The following is a 22,963-nucleotide window of genomic DNA, read 5'->3' as shown; positions in this document are numbered from 1 at the left end:
TAATTTGAGAAATCATGAATTATTGGTTAGTGAAAGCCTATTATTTTCCTTTTTATTTATGACATAGCTAATTTTTAAGTTGACTTCATATATTGTAAGAATTATAATGGATACCAGTGGCAAGATACTCTTGGTGGGAAAAGGAAATCAATCAATAAATAGAATCTCTGGTGTCAGCCAAAAAACGTAGGCACAATTCAAAAAAATAGAGTTTACTGTATATGCATGCATGTATTTCAAAATTGCTACCATACACCAATTTCTACGTATCCACTCTTACACACAAAAAAGGATATACAGACACAAATATCAACTCTTCCATCCCTTTCCTTCCATGTGCCCTAAATATTTTCTTCATTCCTGATCCTGATCAGGTTACAGGTGCCCAAGTCATTGCAAAACATGACTTTACCTTGCCCACAATTCTACAAGGCTGGCTTTTTCTTCTCCTGTGGGATGAACACCTCCAGGATGATCGTCAAAGAATAAGAAAGTGTTCTCTCCCTGTCACCACTCCCAGTCCTAGCTAGCTTCACAGAATGGTCCCGAGCCCTGGGCAGGTCATTGGTGATCTGCTTACTGGACAGCTCCCATTCATTCAGCCCTCCTAGTAGCAAACACAGACCAAAGGCCCAACCAAACTGAACATGTTATATTCTCTTTGCAGCCACCTTCTTACTCAGCCATAATACTCTCAACATTCCAGGCATACTGAAGCTGATAGTCATGATAGAATCCGCAGCAGTGATTGCCTCCATTGCCGTCAAAACACCTGATGTATGTGAAGTTGTGTGAAAAAGGAAAAGAAAGTATGTAAACATACATACAAAGACATTGGGAAAAGACAGAGTAAAATATTCAGTGAGGATAAATAAGTAAAATTACATCTAAAGACACAGAATGCCAGAGTATACATACAGAAACGCCAACAAAAGGCTTATGTGTAATGAAACTAGACCCTACCTTACACCACTCACAAAGATTAACCTCAAATAGATTAAACACTTAAATGTAAGACTGGAAACCAAAATACTCCTAGAAGAAAACAGAAAAAAGCTCCTTGACCTGGATCTCGGCAATGACTTTGTGGATATGATATCTAAAGCACAAGCAACGAAATAAAAAATAAACAAGTGGGACTATATCAAACTAAAAAGCTGCACAGCAAAAGAAATGATCAGCCAAACAAAAAGGGAACCTATGAGGTGGGAAAAAAGTATTTGCAAACCATATATCTGATAAAGGGTTAACATCCAAAATATATAAAGAACTCAATAACTCAATAGCAAAAAAAAAAAAGGTGCAAACTTTCAGTTATAAGATAAATAAGTACTAGGGATGTAATGTACAACATGATGACTGTAGTTAACTTTACTGTCTATTATATTTGGAAGTTGTTAAGAGAGCAAATCCTGAGTTTTCATCACAAGGAAAAGAATATATTTTTTCTTTTTCTTCTTTTTTTTTTATATCTACATGAGAATGATGGATGTTAACTAAACTTATGGCAATCATTTCACAATATCTGTAAGTCAGGTCATTGTGCTTGTTAGAAAAGAGACAACGGTCCAAAATGGAGTCACATGTGCTAAGTGCATTTCACCCAACTGAAACCTAATACTCTAACCCAACTGCAGCTTCAACCCCCCCCAGGAATGTAATCTTAACCAGTCCATCTGGAATTTCCTGGTCAGCAGTAGTGAGATAATCCACCTTATAGAACCCTTCCATCCCCCAAAGAAAGATAAGATAATCTACTTTATGCCAGTCCCTGCCTCCTTCTGTCTATAACAGCCTTTCATTCTATGCAGCTCTTTGGAGCTCCTTTCTATTTGTTAAATAGGATGCTCCCTGATTAATGAATCGTTGAATAAAGGCCAATTTGATCTTTAAATTTACTCAGTTGAATTTTGTTTTTTAATAGATTTGGTGGCACCTAAGGAGACTTCTGACGGCTTCAGAGACAATAAGAAACACGGGCATGGTACTCCACAAGCCCTTTGGGTTCACTGTCTTTCTTGTCATTTCCAGAGGCGGTGAGTAAGTTCCTCTTGGTTCTGAACACCACTCTCTTTGCATCAAGCTCCTGATCTAATTGGCCTTCCAGCGCAGGGCTTACCAAGTCAGCTTGAGCAGGCGGATGGTTCTATCCAGAACCTGAGTCCCTAGCCCTCGGTTCAGTTCCCAATATCCCAATACCCTCAGCTTTGATTCTGTCCCTAGGTCCATGTGGGAACTGTCGGTGGCAGGTCACAGTTCCCCATTTATGTGGAGACCCCAGTCTGCAACCCCATTTGTTGAGATGTGCTGAGTCAATCCTTTCCTAAGCCTAAGCTTCCATCATGGGAATTGGTGCTGGTGCACACAAGGCCTTCTCTTGGCCAGTCCATAGTAACATCCCTTGGTTACTACTGGTATGTTAAGGCACACATGTTTGTTTGGCTTGTCTTGTGTAGATAAACAACGTATGTGTAGATAAACGTATTGGGGATCTCAGAAGCCAAACAGCCACAAAAATTGGTAGGCACAAGTCACGCATTTCAAAGCTGTTATAGCACTCACCACCCAACCCAAAGACTCCCGTGTTAGCGTGAGTTGGTCACAGAATGGATTAGATTGACATTAGGCCACCTGCTAACCTAAAGAAATTTCTGTGCAATGAGGTACACTGTAAAAGATCCAGTGACATGTCCCTTTTAGGTATTAGTCTGGTCCTGAGGGACCCAAAGGTTTAGCTAAATAAATAAATAATTTAAAAAATGTAATTCTTAAATTACAAAGAGTTGAGCACACCACCTTTTGGGACACTTGCTCATTTTATGTCTAAGAACTATGGTCCCAGAAGCTCTAAATATCTACAAAAACAGCAAAATCTGACTGTGTCCTGAGAGTCTTGCTTGGTAACTGTCCTATGGCTGGACAGAAATGTGGGTTCCACCCCTATCTGCAGCTAGAGATGGTTAGACAGAAAATGTGGGTTACACTCCATTTTGCAGCCGGGGCCCTATCAAACCACAGCCAGTCCTCAGGATAATTACAACCTAGAATTGCAATAGCCACTATGAGGAACGTTCCAATTAGGTAGGATCACTTCAGAAGCGCATTTAAAAGCAAGGGCTCCCAAATTAAACAAACAGAATGAGACACCTCTTTTAATTGGTACTCAGAAGCTTCCAAAGGCTTGAAAATTCCAAAATAGCTTTATTGAAAGATTTGTTGCAAAAGGCTAATTTAAAAAATTAAAGACACAAGAGGTACCTAAAACAAAAGATAAGACTGATGTAATTCCTACTGCCTCCCTCTATCCTCCTTTATTTGAGCACTCATTCTTGTAATCCTTTTATCCAAATAGCCTTTCCATTCTGAAGAGACTATTAAACAGTTACCTTTAAAATAAGACCATCTGAGGCTTCATGCGATCCTCTTCAAATATCTTTCACTCCTTAGGCAAAGGACAAACTAACGGGCATACTTAAAGAATTTCTTAAACCCAGGGAGGATTCTCAAAAGTTTTTCTGTAAAGGGATTACCTCCTGAGATTAGTGGATAGATAAAAAGGCAGAAAACAAGATGGGAGGTCACTGGTCTGACTGAACTTGTGACCACAGCTGATATTTAGAGCCTAATACAAATTTTTTTTAGGTCTTCTCCCCTAAGCTAAAATAAAACTATGTACCCAGAGGGAAAGAAAAGCCTTCTGAAGCCTTTGTGAAACGGTTTACTAAAACATTCCAAAGGCAAAGAGCTCTAAATCCAGAACATAGAAATCTTTTGATTTCCATCTTCGTTAGAAATCTTCTCCCTGATAGAAAAAAATAAAGCAGCAGCAGCAAATTAAGGATATTGCAGTTGGACGGGTGGATCAACTATGACATCATTTAGGCTGCAATCCACTTCTTTGAGGAAATGAGAGCAACTGTCCTTACCTTACAAATCTCTGCAAAACTAGAAATGCAGCTCTAGGGTCAGTTCAAAGTTCACCTAACCCTTTTTTATTATTACCAAAACGTCCCCTATTTATCTTAAGAAGTTTGTAACCTGTATTCCTTCCCTGTGCCCCTGAGATGTAAATGTCAAGGTATAAACTTCAGGGAGGTAATTCTTATTAGAAGAAAAACAAACAGGGAAAAGGTCATTTGAAACTAAGATCAGAAAAACAACTTAGATCCAACTTCTTTCATAACTAGTGAGTTTTGTATTATTGTACCTGATTCACGGCAGTAATTTTAAAAACAAAAGCCATAAGGTCTCTGTTTGTGTCTGTCTGTATGTTTATGTGTGTCTACACACGTATTGTAGATGTATGGCATCTTTCTACTTCCAGATGTTGTTGCCATAATTAATTTGTAAAAGAGCTCTATTTAATTGGCTTAAAGAAAATTAAGTGCTCATATAAACTAAATTCTCAGAAAGACAGAAACTAACCCAAATGAACTGCAGGTTCAAGTAATCTGGGAAAATACCCTGTATTAAAACTAGTTTAAGTTTGTTGGTTTAATTAATACAACTATGTCTTTAGAGTTATCAGCATTAAATACAATACTTTTACTCTACCTAGGTTTACTAAAGGTAAACGAGTTCATGTTATCTCTTACAAAATTTGTCAGCAAAAAAAAAAGCTTGAGATAATGGTTGACTTTGTCTAGTGCCTCATGAGGTTTTTGTGGGTAGTCTAAACACAGTTGCTAGGAATAAGTAAATTGAATAGATGTACATAGGATAAGGATTTTTTAGGTGAACTTTTTAAATAGTTTCCCCAAATCTTTTTGGTAACCTGAAACTTTAAAGTTTTCCTAAGTTAAATTAAATAAGTTAAATTCATTGAATATCTAGATCATTGCCAAATAAGATAAAATACTGAAACATTAATTCTTGAATATAGATTTATCTACTTTTGGCTTCCTCTTACAGAAGGACTAAAGATATTTGGGTCTATTAGTAAACACATTATGCGTCACACCAAAAAAGTTACTACAGGAAAGCATTTGGTCCTAGAAATTATAAAATGTATTTCTAAATTTACCATTCCACAGAATGCTAATGTAAAAGAGAGTTCAGAATTGTTTATTTCTTTATTTTCACTAAAAGTTAAGGTTTTTAAGGGTTAAAAATTCTAATATATGTAATTAAAGCTACTAGAAATAATAAGACAGAAAACATCTCTGTATGCAAGAAAAGCAGGATATGTATTTTCAATAAGAAAAGTTATGAAGAATGGAAATACATTTTTTGAGGGAAAAGAAAGTAATTTCATCCTAAAGTGAGGCTGGTTACTTCAGAACAGGAAAGAGGAGAATAAAGGACAAATTAGATACAAAGTTGGGAAAAGAGAAAGAGAGAGAGAATTTTACTTTGTGTGATCAATTTGGGTAAAATCATATGAATATATTATAAAGGTTATAAAATTAAGATTTCAAAACAGTAATGTACTCATGTAAAACTGGAACTTAATTTTCTTTCATCTGATAAAAGGACAAAGTTTTCTTGGACTACTGGTCTGCTCCTGATAAGAGATTGTGAAAGGTTTTTCTTTACCATTTAAGTAATCTGCCTAGAAAAACAAAGGTTCTGTGTGTTGTCAAAATAATTTCCTGTGTTATCTTTATGAAGTATTTTGATTATCTAAGAAAGCTGAGTCTTCTCTATTAAAAGAGTTAAGTTTTCCTTTTTTACGCCTATGCAACCTTCTATATTTGCCTGTGAAGTCTTTAGTTGTCACTATGGTTAAATGGATAACTAGGTATTGTTTCATAGTGACCTGTGATCCTGTTTGACCAAGTGTTTTAAAATCTTTTGATATTTTTGACAAACCTGCCCCAAATCAAATTCTAAATGAAGTCTTTTTGACCTCTAACTAACTTGGGGATTTTCCAGAGGACCCCTGGAACATCTCAAAAGATTTGTTTTCTCTCCTTATAAAAAGAGATGTTAAACTAATTAGGCTAATTTGATATGTTAAATTATATGGGAAGCATTGTCAAGTAAGAAGTAATACTAAGCCTTATTTATGGTGTATTTGTACAGGTATATGTCATAAGTGCTCCAGAAATTACACGAAATTCCTGAAAATCTGATATGCCCTAGTATAATGTTATCAGTCCTAATTCTGCTTATCTTAAAATGCTGCAAATTACAGAAATAACCACATTTCCTGTCAATTCTACTGTAATCAACTCTTTAATCAGATCTTTAACAATGAGCATCTTTAAGTTTTCTCACAGTTGTTTTTATTCTGATGTTTTTACAAAAGTGTTCCTGCAAAAGTGCTTCATCTTCGAGGAGATTTATGAAAAGAACTTTGACAAACACAGGTTTCTGACAACTTTAAGATTATAAAACCAAACTGGGTAAGAATTTCTGAAACTAATGGAAAAACCAGACTCAAGCAGAACAGGTATTAATTACACAGGGTTGAATGAACTGGGGAGGATGATTATGACTTTTATGACTATTTGTTTGAAACATTGCTAGTTCTTTAATGTTTTACTTTTCCAGACTTAAGGAAACTTTTTCCCTTAAGCTATCTAAGACCTACAGCAATTTGGTAAAGCATACCTTCGTAAACAAAGATGAAACATATACTTTTCTCCACACCTGATCCTTCCAGAATTCAGAAAATCTTGAGTGTTATTTTCATGGCAATATGGTTAGTTATTTACATAAGTTGGATAAGAATCTGCTCTCCTTGTAACAAGACAGAATTGAAAAAATATTGGTTATATTAGCAAGGCTGTGACTAAACTGTCATATTTGAGAGACACGCACAGACTCAGACGTGACCGGACAGTTTTAAGGAACTAAGGTTGAGTTTACAGAATCAGTAAAGCCCCTTGGAAAAATCAGCCTGGTACTTTGCTTACAAGGTTCCAACAAAGCAGTCTTAAAAAGAGCTTATATGGCCAATCACAATTCTGGCTGCACTTATATAAATAATCAGGCCAAGTTTAATGCAAACAGATAGATTTCACTGTGATTATCATTGGTGAAGGATGAGAGTGATTGTAGACAGAAAAATTATGCTTGCACCTCTGTCAATATTAGATTCTAATCGTGTACTGATTCTAATCGCGTATTCTGAGGTTTGATATGGGGAATTACCTGCTTATAATAATCACAGTAGTTCCCCCAGCAAGCTTTATTCTCACAAAAGCTTTAAATGCATGTTTGCAGCCATTCATCACCAAGCGAATAATCTCCCGAAGACTGGAATGTCAAAGGAACAAAGAGAATGACCAACTTAAAAATGATGACTCTGAAGTCATGGCCTGTGAATATATCACAGAGATTAAGCAAAAAATGTCATGACCTGTGAACACCACATGGAGGATGGACAAAAACCTTGAGCACTTCAGAGTGGGAGCTGGGAGTGGAGCTAATGCCTTAAATTTTGATCACATCTCTCAATCAAGCTGAGAGTCTGATCGAAAGGGGAAATTGTTAAAAAAAAAAAAAAAAAAAAAGAGACAACAGGCCCCAAATGGAGCCACTTGTGCTAAGCCCACATCAGCAAACCAAAACCTAATACCTAACCTGACTGCAGTTTCAAGCTTCCCCAGGAATGTAATTTTACCCAGTCAGTCTGGAGTTCCCTGGTCAGCAGTAGTAATCTCTTTTCTCCTTGTCCCTGCCCCTTTCTGTCTTTAAAAGCCTTTCAGACTATGCAGCTCTTCAGAGCTCCTTTCTATTTGCCAGATGGGATGCTGCCCAATTCATGAATCACTGAATAAAGCCAACTTGATCTTTAAATTTACTCAGCTGAGTTTTGTTTCTTAACATGCATCACACCTTAAACTTAGTGTCATGTCAAGTATATCTCAATAAAACTGGGAAAAAGTGAAAATTTTAAAAAGGCTTATGTGTATGTGAGAACACATTACATTATCAGCATTTGACAATCAGCTTAATTTATTAATACTTTCTGTACCAAGCTTCCAATCATTAGAAGAGGAGCAGGAATGTTCTATGTTGGGCCAGCCACAATTTGTAGTTTATAATTCTATGAACATAAATTGTTTGCTTAGACAGTATTGAGCTATTATTTAAAACAAAGCTTTCCTTTTCCACAAAAATGCTCTATCAGACCTTTGAATATGTTAAGATATAGTGTTGTATGGTCATAATGTTCATATTTATTAAAATTCATATGGGGGCTTCCCAGTAACATGTAAAGAAAATACTAAATGCTCAAATATACAATCAAAAAGATACCTACTTTAATTCTAAGGCCAACTCTCGCAAACCCACTCCATCAGCTGGAAGCACTGCGTCAAGTCCTGCCTGTGAGAGGGGGACTTCTGGGCAGGACTGGCTGAGAGCCCTGTAGCAGCCCTGGAGATGCAGCCAGCACAAACGTTCCTTCCTGGAAGGGCATAAAACGGCACAGGGATTGTTCCTCTTGGGGAGCTGGGACCAACTGCTGGAGTTCTTAATAAATACTTCATCTGTCTCATTACGACTCTAAGGTCCCTCAAAGAACTCAAATAATAACCTAAAATCTACAACTTTACAGGGTTATGATTAGTTGGAGTTGCTATCTGGTCCTCTAAAGGATGCACATTCCAGCCTGTTCCCACCCTGCCTTCATTACATAATTACGGACAACAATTATGATGTTGAGTCAAAGAAGCCAGACCCAAAGAGTACATATTATACGATCCCATTTCTAGAAAGGTCCAAAAAACAGGCAAAACTAAGCTGTCGAAAGGCTGCAAGTTTGGGTGGTAAAACTAAGAAGAAAAGCCAGGAAATGATTAGCATAAAAGTCAGGACAGAGATGCCTTTGAGGGGACTGAGTTGGGGGTTGGGGGGAAGGGGGCACAGAGCAGGCTCCTGAGAGGCTGACAAGGTTCTCTTTCTTGACCTGGCTGGTACCTACAAGTGCTGACTTTGTGTTATACCATCAGGCAGTACATTTTTCTGCACTGGTGTTATCCTTCACAGTAAAAATTACTAAAAAAAATCCGTGGCTAAATACTTTAGCTATTTTGATAGCCCAGGTTTTTCTGACAATGGATATTTTGGATCAATATATTATTTTTCCGTCTACAATCTGTAAGTTCATTAATTTTTTGCGCAAAGTTGAAATGTCATTTATTTATCAACTATATCTTCAGGCATTACTAGAAATCAATATTAAAAGAGATAGAATCTTTAAGAGGAGTGAGTCTGGAGCATTCCTTGATGAGAACAACAACTGCTAAAAGTCAGTCTCACCAGACAGAGGGGAAGGAATCCAGCATACTAAAATTGCCTTAAAAATAACGACACGCAATTACATGAGAGGATGGATGTGTTACCTAATCTTATTGTGGTAATTATTTCACAATATATACATGTTATATACATGTATCAAATCATCACGCTGTACACCTTAAACTTATACAATGTTCTATGTCAATTATATCTCAATAAAGCTGGGGAAAAAATAAATACAAAAGATTTTTTCCCTAGAAAAATACATATTCAAACATATGAACCTAGTATTCCTTATTAAATCACTTAAGTCTTTAATCCTTTTACACATCAGCTGAGGTAGGAATATACAAATAGATAATTACCTACAGTAATTCTTACAAATCAACTCGAGCTATTGGACAAATGACTCTTCACTTCCCTAAACGTATAGTTCTTACTATCTGACTCAAATCCACTTCCTCCACTTCTCAATTCCTTTGATATCGAAGATGCAAACTTGGCTTGGATTTTGAAGCAAAGTCCCTTCAGTGGACGTCTGTTGTTTTGTCTACCTGGATCTTTTTTTCTCCTCCAGATCACTCTGTTCCCTTCCCAACTGCCAAGGTTTCTTTGGGGAAGTGTTTCCCACTCACTCAGATGACGTGATTGTGGTCGGCTGTGTGCACCTCCCTTCCCTCCAAAGGTGTGGATTTCTGACCCAGGCCGGGCTGATCACAGTACTCCATCATCCCCAGCTCATGGGGATTAGCCTGGCTGGGCATGTGACTCAAACCAGGCCTGTCAAAGTTCCTTCCTAGGATTTTTTATTATTATTTGAAGCTAGGGGAAGAGGGTACATGCCAGGGGCCAGGGGAGGAAGCAGAGAACCAAAAAAAGATGAATTAAGGAACTGTCATGCCATCAAGGGGCAGAATAAGAGAGAATGAAGCCAAAAATAAAAAGAGAAGTAAAGGAAAGGAGGTAGAGATAGAGACAAAGGCAAAAGACAGACACCTGAGGAGAGCTGAACTGAGTTTCTAGATCTAAACGTGTGAAGGCTTCTATGAGCCAATAAGTGCCCCTTTTTGCTCATGCTACATTTTTCGTTGGATTTCTGCTACTTACAACACAAGGAGCCTTGATACACTTACCATGCTGTATTTGAGTTTGAGAATTTATTGTTTTTACATCTAGGTTCCTACTTATTACTACAGAAATTATAAATAAATAATTGAATAAAACCACCCAGAGCCAATAGGAATTCTTTTAAAATTTCATTTGCACGTGTGCACACACATGCATGCACACACACATACAAATTTATATACATAAATATACAAATGTGATCATACATATTATTGTTTATTTATTAGTGGTCTGTGTGTGCGTGTGTTTTATTTGGTTAATTTCTCCTCTTCACTTCCTTCCACCCATATCAGCCTAAATACCACCCCCTACCCACAGTAACCCATATTAACTACCTGGTGTATTTTCTTCCATATATATTTCCAGGTACACATATTTATCCGTGTGCATATAATGACATACATAAGCACAATTTTTTCCATTTTTTTTCTAACTACTATATTATATTCACTTTTCTGCATCTTGCTTTTCCCATTCAATAATGGCTCATGAAAAATCTCTCAGTTCAACTGAATTTTTGCTTCTATATTCAACACTAAATTGATCTCCAGACTTTTGTACTCTTTTGGGTTTTGTAACTAAATGTATGCTTATTTTACAAATGAATTAGGAACTTTTCATCATCTTCTGGAAAGTTTAAATAACGATAAAATTATTTGTTTTCTAAAGATTACATAAAACTCAGCTGTAATTCCATATGATTCCATTACCTTTTTTTTTTTAAAGATTGGCATCTGAGCTAACAACTGTGGCCAATCTTTTTTTTTTTTTTCCTTCTGCGTTACCTCCCCCCAAACCCCCCCTATACACAGTTGTATACCTTAGTTGCAGGTCCTTCTAGTTGCGGCATGTGGGATGCCGCCTCAACGTGGCCTGACGAGCGGTGCCATGTCCGCGCCCAGGATCCGAACCCTGGGCCGCCACAGCGGAGCGCGTAAACTTAAGCACTCAGCCATGGGGCAGGCCCCCCCATTACCTTTTTAAACGATAAACCTTTAATCACTTTTCCAACCTCTTTTATGATACTGTCTTATTCAAATTTTCCACTTCTTTCTGAGTCAAATTTGGACATTTATATTTGGCAAGGAAATAATCCATTATTTCTGGTTTTTCAAATTTGTTGCCATACAGGTGAATGCAGATACCTTTGTATCTTCTTTGAATCACTCCCGCATCTCTGATTATGTCCTTTTTCTCATTTCTAGTCTTGTCATTTTTTAACTCTTTATTAATTTCCCTAATCAGACACATAAATCTTTGTATCTATTTTATTATTTCAAAGAGCCAGCTATTAAATGTATTTATCCTTTCTGTTTTATTCCATTACTTCAGATCTTATTATTCCCTCTAATTTATTTTAGTTTGTTTTGTCATTCTTTCTTCTCGTTTCATAATAAGAGTACATTTTGTCTTCATTCTTAAATAATGAAAACGTCCTATAAAGGCTGTAAAATTTCCACTGGCTACAGCTTTCACTCTATCCCATAGCTTCTGGAATAAATCATGCTCCTTTTATTGATTTTTAGATATCTTGTAAATTGACTTTTGTTTTCTCCTTTGATTCAAAGGTTATAAAGAGTGTTTTTAAACTTCCAAATACCAAAGTTTCTTTATTGCCTTTTGTTATTTATTTCTAACATTAGTGGATTACGATCAGAGAACAAGATCTATAAAAATCTCTTTTCCTTTGAATTTGTTAAGATCTTCTTTATGGTAAAGTACATGACCAAGTTTTGGAAGTAATCCAGAAAAGAATATTTTGTATGCAAGGAATGTAAGATCCTAGCACATCTATTAAATCTAATTTTTTTATTTCTTCAATCTTTCTATCTTAGGGGTCTGTAGAAGGTTAAGACAGGTTGAGACAATGAGAGAGGTTTATTAAAGTGTCTCATCATAACTATATTTGCATTTCTAATATTTTTGATTTACAGATTTAGTGGCTATGTTATTTTACATATACAGGTTTATTTATCCTCTTCATAAACTGTGCCTTTTTAAAAGCATTATATAATGCCTTTCCTTATCCTATTTATGCCGTTAACTTTAATACTACCCTATCCAAACCTAATATTGCTAGTTCTCTGACTCTGTATTTGCTTCAGATCTTTGTCCATACCTTTTATTTCAACTTCTATCACTTTGTTTCAAGTGTTTCTTATAAACACCATATAACTGGCTTATGCTTTTTAATTCAGTCTAACAGTATTAAATTTTGAATGCGAAAATTCAGTTTATTCAGATCTAGTGTAAAGACTGTTATATTTGAACTTATTCTTTCCTTCTCACTTGAGTTAACTGATTTAGAAAAATTTCCCCTGCTATTACCTCCCCTCATCGTGAGGTGTTCCTGATCAACTTTTTGTTTGATGCTTTTTGTTTGACACTCTTCTCGAGTATTTTTGTTAGAAAATGGGTGCTGACATCTCTGAATTCGTACAGAACAGGAAATTTCCTTTACCCTGACAGGGAAATGGCAGCTTACTACGTATGCAATCTTTAGGCTTCTGGTGTTTTGTTTCCGTGGTCTACAGAAGTGAGTCCACCATCTCTAGCTTCTGTGTCATCGACGAGAAATCTCCTGCTAGTCTGATACTTCTTAATGGTAGGTAATCTTTTCTCTCTGCCTAGAAGCTTCTACGATTTTCTTTTTTACTCTTATCGAGTTCAAGAACTTTTCCAATATATACAGAGATGTCTTTTTTCACAAGTCTTGCTTCGAACTTGATGAGCCATTTGAATTTACAGACTCAAGTCTTGATCTTTAAGCTCAGAAAATTTGTTTCTTATATTTATTTAACTACGTATTGTCTTTCCTCCTTCTGTTCCTTTTTCTCCTCTGGCTCTCCTGTTACTTACATGTTATATTTCCTAGATCTGTTCTCTCTCGTGATTTCCGTCCCTTTAGATTTTTGCTCTGTGCTTTCAGATTCTTCCACTTGACCCACCAGGCTACATCTCCTTCATTCGTTTACTAAAATGTTTCATTAGAAAATCATACATTTCACCTCTAGGAAGTCTTTTGGTGCTGAATTTAAATCTCCTTATGTTCTCTTACTATTTTTTGTCAGGTCGTCATCTGTCTCCAGCTGCCGCTCTATCTCATTACCATGTGTTCTGTGTGTTCTCACGGACTGCCTTCTCTTTGGCTGTGGTGCATTATTTCTCTTTGTCATACCACTGGTGTTCAGGCCTGACTGTTGCAGGACCCACATGACTGCACTTCTGTGAGTGGCGGGAGCACGGTGGTCTCTAGTCCTGGGATCTGGCAGTGTGACAGCAGGCAGGCGCCAGAGCCCTGCCAAGGCACCAGGAGGCAAGACTTTCTGCTGCGAAGTCTCCTCACACTCTCCCAGACTCCAAAGGACTCAGTCCAAGTGTTCATCTTCTCCTTGGTGTCTTGTGGGACACACACACACTCACACATGCAGAACAGGGTGAGCGTGCTTTTCAATTTCCCTCCCAGGAGTCCCCCAACCTCTGTAGGTCAAGCTCTTTATAGTATCCCATGCATTCTGATCCCCTCCTAGGACTCATCAGATGCCAGCCTTCAGTGCCAGCCCAGCCCCGGAAGAAAGCCCCCACCTGTTCCTCCCTCACCCTCACCTTCCACAGAGCTCAGGGCTTCCCCTGCCCCCAGGGTCGGCCGGCTCCGGGAATGGTTTGGGTCAGGAGAGGCCAACGGGGTAGAATTGAGAACAGCAGGACAGTGAGCTGCTTTACCTCGCTCCCTTCCCCGAATCCTCACCAACTGTAATTCCTGGATTTCTTTCAAGTATTTATCCAGATGAGACACATGGGAAGTTGTGGTAAGGGTTTAATTTGAGAACACTGGCAGTCCTAACCACGTTCAGTGACTAGTACATAAAGATAGGAATCGAACTGATACTCATCCCTAAGCTCCTAACTATTCTTGAAATTCACTCTTTTTGAAATTCTCCCTTCTCCACATCCTTGTGTTTTCCTTCTTCTATAGCAAATTGCTAATCCCAAGAAGCCATAAACTTGACACCCAAGGGTACGTGACTCCCTGTGCTTTCTCCTTGGCTGTCCTTCCCAAATAGCACCGTTCACGTCCTATATTTTATTTCAGAAAGCTGTATTAGTACACACTAGTTATATCAAAAAGCCATTAGATAAAAATTCTTCATATTTTTCTATTTCAAAAACATTCATATATACTTTTAAAAACTTAGACTGTTTGGGGTCTTTGCTGTTTGGGTCTTCAGCTGCTTTGGGTTTTCTTCCTCGGTTTTTCATGATATAACTCTTCTATTTTAATTTTAAATTTATTAATAGATCATTTTACCTAAATATCCTATGCCCTTCCCTATCACGTATAGTAGATTGTTTGCAAATATGGCCGTAATAATTCTCCGCAGCCCTGCATGGCCTTTGCAACGTGACTCTCCCTTTATCCCATCAATGAGGGGAGGAATCTGCTTCCCCACCCCTTATATCTAGGCTGACGCTGTGACTTCTTTGACTAACAAAATAAAGTTGAAGTGCCTTTGTCAGAGTTCTGAACTCTGACCTCAGGGTGCCCTCCAGCTTCCGCTCTCGCCCTGTTGCAACCCAGGCTAGTCTCCCTGAAGATGAAAAATGAGAGAGAGAGAGAGAGAGAGAGAGAGAGAGAGAGAAGCCCAAGCCAGCACCAACACCAGTCACGGAAGTGAGACCATCACAGACTGATCGGCCTCCGTTGAACCACCAGTGACTACAGCCATTTGAATGAACAATCCCAAGAGAGACCAGCAAAAGATTCGTCCCTATCTACAGAGCCCAGCAGAAAATGCTGATCCACAGAATCATGAGCAAATAAAATGGCTGTTGTTTGAGGCCACAAAGTTTTAAGGTGGTTTGTTGTGTAACAATAGATAACCAACACACCATGCTAAACTATCCCTTTTCAAACTAATCCAAGGCTAATCTCTGTCCAAAGAAATTACTGTCCTCATTTATCAATGGCCATCATTCCTACCTAAAAGACTCCCTTATGCTCTTTCAAACTGCTTAACCCTGCGGTTCTTGCAATTTTTGTTCATGTTAGGAAATTCTTGGTCAAAATACAATTTCAGTAGATTCTTCTGTATATAAACTTTTATAATTTTTATTATAACAACTTCTGCTAATTAAGAGAATCCCACCAAGAAGCTCAAAAATTTTAGGAACGTGGCATAACCTTCACAACAGTGAAGGGCAATTATAATCCCACTTGATAGATAGATGTGTAAAAGCCCATAGAAGGTAAACATTTTTTCCAACATTAAATAAGAAGTCAGCACAAAGAGGGTTCAAAAGCTGAGCTGTCACTGGGATGCTGTTTTTGCCTGTCCAGGGCTCTGTCTTGTGTGTGACTCCACTGTCCACATGAATTAATTTCAGACATCTCAGGGGGAGTTTAGTTTCTTCAAAGTACTTCTCATTCAGGTTCCAGTTAGCCTGAATCATGCTCAGAGTCTATCAACCACTTTAATTTGGCATTAACAGGACAGGTTACATTTTTCTCTTTATGAAACAGCAACAACTGCCAAGTTTCAACTCTCATTTCCTGGATCCTCCTCCCATCCTGGAAAATAAACAATATTAACATTGCTCTCTACATGACAAGACAATATATTTTAAAGGGCTCGTCAATAAAAAGACTGATATAAATTAAGGAATTGCCATTTCCATTATCTGGGGTTCCTGTTTTTAGAGACGGTGCTAAAGACTTGCTTCTATCTTTAATTTCTTTTCGTGCAAAATGGAACATCACTCTTCAAACATTTTCATTTCATGATCATCAGTTTTTATGACAGCCTACATTCTTTAACTAATAACTGCTTCCCCCAAAATATACGAGAGATTCTGGCATTGTAGCACCATTCTTCTTTGTGAATAACCAAGGCAGAACACTGGTTTTTAAGCTCAGCTATTGATAAGTGACATGCACTTGCCATCTCTCTAATGCCAAATCTCTCATTCCCAAAACCCTATGCTCCAAATCTTAGCATTCAGGGCATTTGAGTGTCAAGTTAAGCTTAGACCATACATGTGGCACCTACCCCTCAAGAAAGTCCAGCTTTTCCATCTAGAGATTCGTAAGTTGGCTTCCAGTGAGAGTTGGAAAAATTCATATTACTGTTAACAATTACTAATCACCAATATCCTGGTCTCAGTCCCAATTACCATAGTTTTCCCTTAGGGAACATCAACAATATTTGAACTTTTGTATAGCATGAGAATATCAGAATTGAGGTTTTTGCTATGCCTTTTCATTAAAAACAATCTTTCTTGCTTTTAATGAAAGGCTTTAACTTAGAAAACCCTAAAAGAATAGACTCAACAGATGCCAAGCTCTCATTCTTGAAGGGTCAACAGCTGACTCTAAATGGATTTAACCTGCAACATCAATAACCCATAATGGTTGCTTGGCAGCATACTGAGCACTGCCAGAAAACTTCCTTCAAAGATTAAAACTCTTTTAATCCGCAAGACCAAGCAATTTAATTTGATGGAGAATCATAATCTATTTACTAGACTACAGTCAAGTTAATGATCTAGAATTCTAGGCTATTAATTCTGGATGAGAGGCCACTATTTATATATGAAGGAGGGATTTATGATGCATCGTTTGCCAGCGGTTTTAAACCAATGAAAGTCCAGCGACAAGGGATAAAAAATAGGTACCCCTCACTCCACATCTGCAACCTCAGGACCCGGGATGTGCAGACAGGAGCATGACCATCACTTGCAGGCAGTCTGCAATGGAAGCACACAGGGTCTGAAACCAGGGGACCTAGATTTGGGGCCTGGCTCCAACACTGACTAGTTATACGATCTTGGACTAAGAGATAACACCTGCTTCACAAGGTTGTTGTGAGGATCCAAGGAAATCATATAGGTATAAATACTTTGCATACAAAAGCACTATATGGATGCCATTAGAAATTTAGAAACAATGTATCCATTGATAATTTTAAAGTATTTCAGCATTCTAAACTGGGAGTAGACATAAGAACATGCATCGAACACAGTATCAAAAGGTACACAGGTTTTCTGTCTACAGATAGAGCACCCAGTGAGTCAAGCATAATCTACCAATTTTGCAATATTGTAATAATCTCCACTACCTGATGAGTTGAGAGGGAAATTTCATTATTTCTTTTCTTGCTTATTCTATCTATATAGGGCACTAACAGATAATGTCTAAGTCTTCTAAGTTTAAATTGTTTGCTTGGTACCTTACTCTCTACTTGGAAGAGGAAAACAAAGATATAATTTTAAAAGATCACAGGTTAATAGGAATACATACTGTAAATTACATTACTAAAAGTGACTGAGTCCTTTCCCATTAGACAAATCTCTTTGCTGTTAATGCCTTCCTCCATAATTTCCCTTGGCCAAAGTTTCATAAAATTCTTTAACCATATCAAGAAAGAATAAAATGTCTACAGAAACTAACAGGTGATTTCACTGTTTCTACAGTTTCAAACTTAAGGAGAAGTGGGTTAATTCCTTTGATGCTGATTTCACTAAATGAAACTAATACTACAATACGCACATTCAAATATTCTCTATGACAAACCACTGTAACTGCCTTTTTCTTTTGGAAGACAGAGGTAATAGACACACTGGTCAAAAACGTACACAATTATACTCCTGAGGCCATGGCTAAAAAATCACAGACTTTCAATATATTTTTATCAACAAATTAGCAATTGATAGGAAAGTCATATTCTACTGCTATAGAAACTCACCTAAAGGGGAACAGTTAGATTTTAATCCTTGATAGACTTATAACGCGGCCTTCTTTTGATACTATCTCCTTCATTTAATCATTCAACAAGTATTCACTTAATGCCTGTTATGTATCAGGCTATGTGCTAGATGCTGGCGAGGCAAGGACACATAAGATGAGACTTCTGAAGGCAGAAGTTGATGCTGAAGGTAAATGGATCCTTTTCTGCCCTTATCCTGTTTCACCTCTCAGGAGCTTTCTACCCAATGACCACACGTGTCCTCCTGAAACTCTCTTCTCATCATTTCTGTGATGTCACACTTCTCCAGTTCTCTTCCTGACCTCTCTTTCCCAATGTTCTCTACCAGCTCCTCTTCTATCAAGTCTCTGAATGTGAGAGCACGCTAGCCTTTGGTCTTGAGCCATTGTGCCTTCTCTATCTGCACTCTTTCCCTTGGATTGTCTCATCTACTCCAACAGCTTCAAATACCACCTGACAACTGCCCCAATTTTGTGTCTGCAGCTCACCCCTTTCCTCTGAGTTCTAGACTGACTACTGGACACCTCGACTTGTATTCTTACAAACGTTTTAAATTTAACTTAAGTCAGACAAGTCTTAATCCTCACCTCTTAACCCCACCCAACGTAGCTTCCCCATCATAATAAATGGGACTACCATTCTCTCAGTTTTTCAGGCCAAAAACTATGTGCCATCTTTGATTCTACACTATATCTCACTCCTCACATCTAATCCATTGGCAAGGCAAGTCAATGCCACCCCCAAAGCGTGTCTCCAATCTTCCAACTTCATGCAATCTTTGACCTTGTCCATTACGAATGGTCTCCTCCCTGATCTTCCTGCTTCTAATCTAGCTCCGCTACAAAGTATTTTCTTTGCAACAGCCAAAACTGAGCTTCTAAAAATACAAATTAAATTATATCCATTGTCTGTTCAATCATTTTCCATTACATAGAGATTAAAATCCAAACTCCATACAGCAAGGTACAATAGTCCCCCCTTATCCACGGGGAATGCGTTCCAAGACCCCTGGTGGATGCCCAAAACCCCAGATGGTACCAAACTCCACATATACTATGTTTTTTCCTAAACATACATACCTATGATAGAGTTTAATTTATAAATGAGGCACAGTAAGAGATTAACAACTACTAATAAAAGAGAACAATTATAAAAATATAACAATAAACGTTACATGAAATATGATCTTTCTCCCTCAAAATATTTTATGGTACTCACCCTTCTTCGTGTGATGATGTGAAATGATACAATGCCTAAGTGACGAGATGAGGTGAGGTGAATGACGTAGGCACTGTGATACAGCGTTAGGCTACTACTGACTGTGTGTCCTCAGAAGGAGGAGCATCGAGCCATGATGAAGTCGATGGATGAGGATCCAACAAAAGGAGGACTCACATCCCAGGCAGGATGGAGCAGAACAGCGGGATTCATCACGCTACTCAGAACGGCACACAATTTAAAACTTACGAATGGTTTATTTCTGTTTTCTATTTAATATTTTCAGACCGCAGTTGACTGCAGTTAACTGAAGCTGCGGAAAGCGAAACCACATATAAGGAGAGACTACCGTACTGTAGAATCTGGCCCCTGCCTTCCCTCCAGCTCTCATCTTGATCCACTGTCCATACCGCCTTCGTGTCACGGAGGCCTTTGTTAAGTTCCATGAGCAGTCCAAACTCTGTCCTCCTCTAGGCTATCACCTCGTAGTGAAACGTCCTTACTGAGCTCATTCCTTCTAACAGATCTCAACTTCAATATAAAGTTCACAAACAGGTCCTCCCTAATTACTTTACTTAAGAAATCCCTTACCTTTATTTTCTATTACAGCACCTTGTTTACTTTCCTCAAAAAATTTCCAAAAGCCCAATTTAACCAATTAATTTGTTTGCTCTCAATTTCCGCTACCAGAATGTAAATTTTAAGAACACAAGAGCCATTGAGACGTAGTTTACTACTGCAGCACAAGCACCTATCATAAGCCACCACAGAGTAAATACTCAATAAATACTTGTCATATAAATAAATCAGTTGACTTGTCTCCGAGATCCTCCCGTCTCCCCCCCTCTGCGATGGTACACCACACCCTTCTAAGTGTGCTGGAGCCAGCACCTTGTCTTGATAAATATTCTTGAATACTATAAATTTCTAATCTAGATTTTTAACTTATAAATCTAATAGCCCATAATTTCCATCAAGAAATATCAAATCTGATCAGCTGAACTTCCCCAGAAATCTTTAACCATAAAATAAAATATGTAAAAAGATTCATAAATCATAGCATCTAGGAAGCCCTCAATATACGTTGAACAAATGAATGAATTCCTTTATCTTCATCATTGAAAATCCTCAGTTTTCATAAATATTTGTCCATAATCAGCTTCACGGTTAGGCTCATCAAAGATATCTATTAATAAAATTCATAGAATAAATTCCTATAGGATTGTTTCTCTGTAAATGTCCAGACATCAACCTGAGGAGGTATGCTTTCTCCTTAAGGCTTGTAAACTTTCTCTAAATGCTTCCTTATATACTAAGCAAAACAGTTATCACAACTCTACCAACACTCACAGCCTTCTCAAAATTATAAATACAGTAAGAGCTATAAAGATGTTATGTTGATATTATTCTAAAATAAAAACAAAGTCACAAACAAAAATATTTTCCCATTTCATCTTGCCCAGAAGTGTTTTGCTCAATTCCCATAATTCTACAGAATAAGCACTCTTCTCCTGCATTAATGAAACCAGCTACGACATCTCCTGAAATGGAGTATATTTACACCCCCCACAGTCCAACTGTGCTGACTCAGCAAAATGTGACCAATCCAGTTAATGAAATGCTTCAATTAATAATGGGCAAAGAGGATTTTGAAGAGGAAAAAAAAATCACTTTCTAAATTCTACCACATTTACTATATGCCTTCATCAAAGCTTGGCAAGGAGAAACAGAATCATAGATTAAATTTTATTGAATTTATTTGTCCCAAATGGCTTTTCTCAACAGGACTTTCAGACGCAATCTTAATGAATGTGTCACTTGGTAACCCAGCTACATAATGTGGCACTATTGATTGACATATACCCAGCTATGAAGATTAGGATAAAGTAAAAAGCCACAATTTTTTTAATGAGATAAAAATGATATTTGTATAAGGAAAGAAGCACACTGTTAGGAAAGACAGCTTTATATTTATTACATTTTAAGGGTAAGTGATTTTGTTGTGTGACACATACTAAACCCTCACATCCTCGACAGGCAAACCCAGAAGAGCCTTGCTTCCTTTCTTACCAGCCCAGAAAATAATGGGTTTGGGGAAGCTTTTAAATTATGAAAAAATTCCTCCTAATTTTATAGTTGAGAGAAAAAGAGCTCAGCAGTGGTATCCCTGAAGATGGTCAGAATTAGTCTGGAAAATCTTCATGGAAAGAAGGAAACCTTGTAGTGAGACAAGATATATTAAATAGAGAAAGAACATCACAGAGCAGTCTAAAGGAAAGGATAGCGAGCAGAGAGAGGGTCAGAGCAGAGACGGGGGAGCAGAAGATGAAAATAGCTATTGGGAGATAACTTTCAGAAGGTTTAAACCCATCTTCAAAATCTTTTCATTGATCAACTAGCAACCAGGGCCTCCATGAGTGATGGAATACCTTATGGGACCTCAAGAACATGGTGTCTTCTCTTCTCTTGGATTTTATTTTCAGTTGTTATTAAAAAAGTCAAAGTTTAAACCTCCTATAACTTGACATTAAATACCGAAATAGAAACATCAGGGTTCAGACTTAGAGACAGAATTCTGAAAATCATCTGCATATGGGAATAAACGAAATCAAGGAAATGAGACTGGCGAACTGTGAACTTCCCAAGGAAGTCAGAGAATCTCAGAGAGAGAGTGAGATGCTGAGGACATACAGCGACCCTCGGGAACACTGGGAATGGGCTGGGAAAAGGGAAGAGAGAAAAGGAATCAAGAAGAGGATGAGGGGGCAAAAAAAGGTCATCCCTAAATCCAAAGAAAGGAAGGGTGACAAGGAGGTGTCAGAAGCAGCAGGTAGGTCAGCAACACAAACACTTAAGGAGACCACACAGGACCACAGACATCTACAGACTACAGATGGGTCAGGGTGAAAGTTCAGCCGTGGCAGAGAGAAAATGCAGACAGTGAACGGGAACAGCTAAAATAACAGGGAAAAGCAGCGAGGAGGAGCACTGGAATAGTCACTCGGCTTAAGTGAAATACGGATGATAAATCAGGACACAGCATTTTGATAGACACAATAAAGTTAAATTTGAGCTCTTAAATGTCTCCTTTTTTTCCACTTGGCACTAATGAAAACCCAAAGAGTATTAATTCAAGTTTAAGATTGTAGGCTGGCTAAATAACATTACATGAGGAACATTTAAATGTCAATTTTGCTTAACAACAATCACCTAGCCATAATAAAAACAAGGATGTTAACATAGATAAAAATTATGTAAAAAGAAAGAATCTAATTTCTAAATTTGAAAAATATTCAATGTTTTTCTTACCTAACAAAACTGAAAACTGTAGCATCGTGGATTTTACAGCTGCAGACAGAGACCACTGATTTATTTGACAATAACAGTACGACTGAGACATTCTGCTATGGAGCTAATGATGCCTCAGAAGTGCCACATGACACAGTGTGACTATTAACAGATACCAGCCACAGGGCTTGTACCCACAGGGCCTAAGTCTAGGAAGACTGAAACATCAAATACGTTAAAAATACCTAATTTCATGATGATACTTAAAAAAACAAACTGATCACCTTTGGAAGATGCTAGGAAACCAACTCCTTATTCTGAAAAGGGATAATAAACAAAGGGAAAGACTCACACATTTATCCGGCCTTTCCTTT

General features: G+C 37.7%; 1 protein-coding gene across 8 annotated transcripts in view; it reads right to left on the bottom strand.

The window, feature by feature from the left end:
- RNF182 (ring finger protein 182) overlaps positions 1–22,963 on the bottom strand; it is a 113,691-nt gene that overhangs the window by 53,965 nt on the left and 36,763 nt on the right. For 3 of the 8 annotated variants that reach the window (XM_070244116.1, XM_070244117.1, XM_070244118.1), the window contains exon 2: positions 8,213–8,359. The exons of the other annotated variants lie outside the window; for them this stretch is intronic. The gene's annotated coding sequence lies outside the window, so the exon portion shown is untranslated. The remainder of the gene's footprint in view (positions 1–8,212; positions 8,360–22,963) is intronic. 8 annotated transcript variants of the gene reach the window in all.

Source organism: Equus caballus, chromosome 20 (assembly GCF_041296265.1).
Source record: "Equus caballus isolate H_3958 breed thoroughbred chromosome 20, TB-T2T, whole genome shotgun sequence".
Lineage (NCBI taxonomy): Eukaryota > Metazoa > Chordata > Mammalia > Perissodactyla > Equidae > Equus > Equus caballus.
This window is presented reverse-complemented; position numbering and strand designations above follow the sequence as displayed.